Here is a 3,915-nt window from a genome sequence, read left to right on the forward strand (position 1 = left end):
GATACCGTCACTATTTCTGTATCCTCTGGCTCTGGCATCATGTGGGAGGAGATTGAACAAGGGCATGAATTCCCAGAGGCAGAGGGCATTATGGGTCATCTTGGAGGCTGACTACTACAAAATTTTTGAGGGGCAAAATGTCACATTATTTATAATTTACATACTTCAGCAAAAAACAAAAAAGAGACTGATGAAGCAAATTGAGCAAAACTTAGGCTTTCTCTCTGGGGGTGACAAGATGGCTTACTGGCTCAAGAACCCTCTAGAAGCCAGTTACTCTCTTTTCTATCCAGCCTCCTGACTCGCCTCGCACCAGAACACAGCGTTCTCACAGCTGGCTACCTACAGCTGCATTCAGGGGGTGGGGGACCGACTCAGCAGCAGGGCCCCCTAAATGGTAACAGATGAACTGGAATCTATTCTCCCTCAGGTATTATTTAGAGATGTTTCGAAACACACCAGCACTTTTTCTCATTTTGTTCCAACATTTCTTTAGAGGAACAGTGCCACGGAATACTTTTTATGACCTTGCCTTCCAGGTCAGGGTCAATCGTGGGGTTTCAGCAGAGTCAACAGTCTTGCTGAACTTTGCCTTTGCCCCGTTTGTTAATTCAGCTTGGGCTCATTCAGTCCCTGGAATGCAGCTCCTTATTTTATCATGAAAAATAAAAAACAACTTTGGAAGGATGACCAGCTGTGTCTGCTTAGCCACAGATCTTTAGTTTATTAAACTCCATGAAATCCTAGTGTTCACTTACACAAAGTATTTCTAGAAAGAAGAATGTAATTTAAAAAAATTTTTTTTAAAGCCTGGGTTAAATGTTAACTTGTGTGATGAATTTTCCAGAGGAATTGGGAACTAAAATTGGGGAAGCTGAAAACCGCCATTTTGGGTGTTGTAAGAAATGTGTAGGGCGCCTGGGTGCCTCAGTCGGTTGAGCGTCCATCTCTTGGTTTTGACTCAGGTCACGATCCCAGGGTTGTGGGATCGAGCCCTGCGTCAGGCTCCCTGATGAGTGTGGAGCCTGTTTAGGATTCTCTCTCTCTCTTTCTCTCTCTCTCTACCTCTGCCCCTCTACCCTGCTCACAATTTCTCTCTCTCTCACTCTTTCTCTCTCAAAAACACAAGGTCAAAACAAGACAAAAACTGTGCATTTTAGGATAGAAATAAACATTTATATTTAGCGCTGCCCCTCAATTTGTTCTCAATTTGTCCACTTTGGTGGACTGCTTTTAATTATTCGGATGTTAAAAAAATACCTACCCATTATTTTGGAGAAGTCCCAACATAGTAAAATAATTTGATTCTAGATATTTCAGACTGGGGTATGAAGGGCTCTGTGTGATGGTAAATCAGTGTATTTCTAACAGTGGGGAGGACAGGAAGAGTAACCGCCATGGTGTGCTGGTCTGGCAATGTGTTCTCCTGGTGAGACTAAGCGCTTTTCCCCAGAAATCCCTTTCCTTGTACGTTTCCGGTTTGATGGAGCTACAGCGGCTATTCTAGCTTGAGAGTTGCACCTGTCCTTTTCCCCTGGGCTTTTTTTGCTGAATCTTTTAACATAAACCCATGGAAGACTGATACTGACATGACTTGTGCAGATTATCTAGTTCAATTGGGTTCTAAATTTCGTCCATTCTAATAGTCATCTGGGAAGCTTTTTTGAAACATGAATTCCCTAGTGCCACTAACGAAGATTCAGGTTCAGTAGGTGTGAGCCCAGGACATCTGCATTTCCTTTATGAGTTTCCTAAGTGGTTTTGGTGATCAGCCAACACGTGGGTTTGCTACCCGCTTGATTCTCATTTTATAGTTAAGGAAAGCAAATCCCAAAGAAGGGACATGTCTTTGGGTTAAGGAAAACGACAAGATTGGCAAGCACAGCCTGTGTCTTGATAAATTTCTGGTTACTACATTTGCGTTAAACAAGGCTTTCTTCAACTAGAAGATGATACTTGACCAGTGACTGTGTTTATGGTACAAAATGCCAAAGCTATAGCTCTTTAGGAATGCAGAGAAGAGAATCTTAAAAGAGTTGCTGCTCTCAAGCAAGCTTCATGGAGAAGAGTTCCCAGGACTGGAGATGATTTGCATAAATGGTAAGACAGACGGTAGCCTTCTCCCCAAGGTGGGAAAGCCAGAAGAAAGCAGGGGTCCATCCCGGCTCAAGTGGAAGGTGTAAGTTAAGACAATGGGTAGACTGTAGGAAGGATCTGCTAGATACTTTTAGGAAAATAGAGAAAACGGTAGAATAAATTCCTTTTGAATGCAATGGCAGAGGCATGTTTCATAATCTAGGGGTGGCTCATAAAATTTGAATGTATAGCGTATTTTGCCAATTGAGAATGATTGGGGAGGAGACTATTTTTTTTAACCTTTAAGTACATGCATAAATTTAACCCTGAGCTAGCAAATTCTAGGAAGGCATGGAGTCATACAATTATGAACTGTCTCATATGAACAACAGTGTTATTAAATAGGAAGTTAGTAACGATGCTTGGGGACACTAAATTAGCAAATAGAGAAAAATGGCGTCTCATTAGTCATATCTAGTCTTTCCGTGTAATTAGTACTTCCAAGATGCTGGAAGATGCTTGAAAACAGTCTTATAAAAACAATTTTGTGTTTTGATGGAAAACTAAGCTTGTCAGGAGGACACCTTCCAGGCTGATTCTCATCTTTCAATGTCGTGGAGACATTTGACAATTGTGTAATTATAGGTAAATAGTAGATGAGCAGACTGTGTCCCGTGTGATTGCCCTCCTTCCCAATTCTGTGGAATAAAGCCAGTTTACCTTCATCTGCACTTTCCTTTCAACATTTTTTAAACTCTATATTGATGTGTGTGCTTTTTTTGACTCTTGTTTTTTTAAGGTTTTTATTTTTTTAAATTATTTTTATGAATATAATTTATTGTCAAATTGGATTGATTACGTACAACACCCATTGACTCTTCTTTTGAACTGGTTTTAACATCTGCCTGTTTTCCTCATAAATTAATGAGTAGCACAAAATCTGTAACACATCATTTTTACATCTGTGTGAGTAACCTGTCTGAAAATTACCCTTGAACAGTTCTAGTCTCACAAAGCTGACTCCTGTTGTCTTTTTATCTTAACCGATTTGCCATTTCTCTGAAGAAAAGACCTCTTAAGTCACATTCGGTCTGGAGTCACACATCTTCTGATCAGAAGCATCTAAATTAATAAGATTCTATGTCTCCGGTCTTAAGATTACTGGTCAAATACTTGTGGCCTCAGGAAGCCGGTATTTTCTCCATTCTCACTTATTTTTCGAACCCACATAGCTTCCTGTTCCCTTAACCTTCTTTGGAGCCAACTGCATTGGTTATGATAACTTTAGATGACCAGATAAAACAGAGTGGGGGCAACTGTGAGTATGTAACAACTTATTTTTATTTTTATTTTTAAATGTTTATTAATTTTGGTGGAGGGGGAGGAGAGAGGGGGGTGGGAGGACGTGGGATCTGAAGCGGGCTCCATGCGGAAAGCACAGAGCCCCACGCAGGTCTCGAACTCATGAACTGTGCGATCATGACCTGAGCCTATGTCCNATGAGTATGTAACAACTTATTTTTATTTTTAAATGTTTATTAATTTTGGTGGAGGGGGAGGAGAGAGGGGGGTGGGAGGACGTGGGATCTGAAGCGGGCTCCATGCGGAAAGCACAGAGCCCCACGCAGGTCTCGAACTCATGAACTGTGCGATCATGACCTGAGCCTATGTCCCATAAAGTGGGACACATACCAACTGAGCTGCCCAGGCGGCCCGTAACCACTTATTTTTAAAAATAGCCTAATTTAGATTTACAACAGGGAAGTCCCAGGTCCTCGGAGCCAGCAATCCTGTAAATTTCACCGGCAGGCCGGCTTTCTGCTTCTGGCTTTCCTCCCG

Source organism: Crocuta crocuta, unplaced genomic scaffold, assembly GCF_008692635.1.
Source record: "Crocuta crocuta isolate KB4526 unplaced genomic scaffold, BGI_CrCroc_1.0 scaffold89, whole genome shotgun sequence".
NCBI lineage: Eukaryota > Metazoa > Chordata > Mammalia > Carnivora > Hyaenidae > Crocuta > Crocuta crocuta.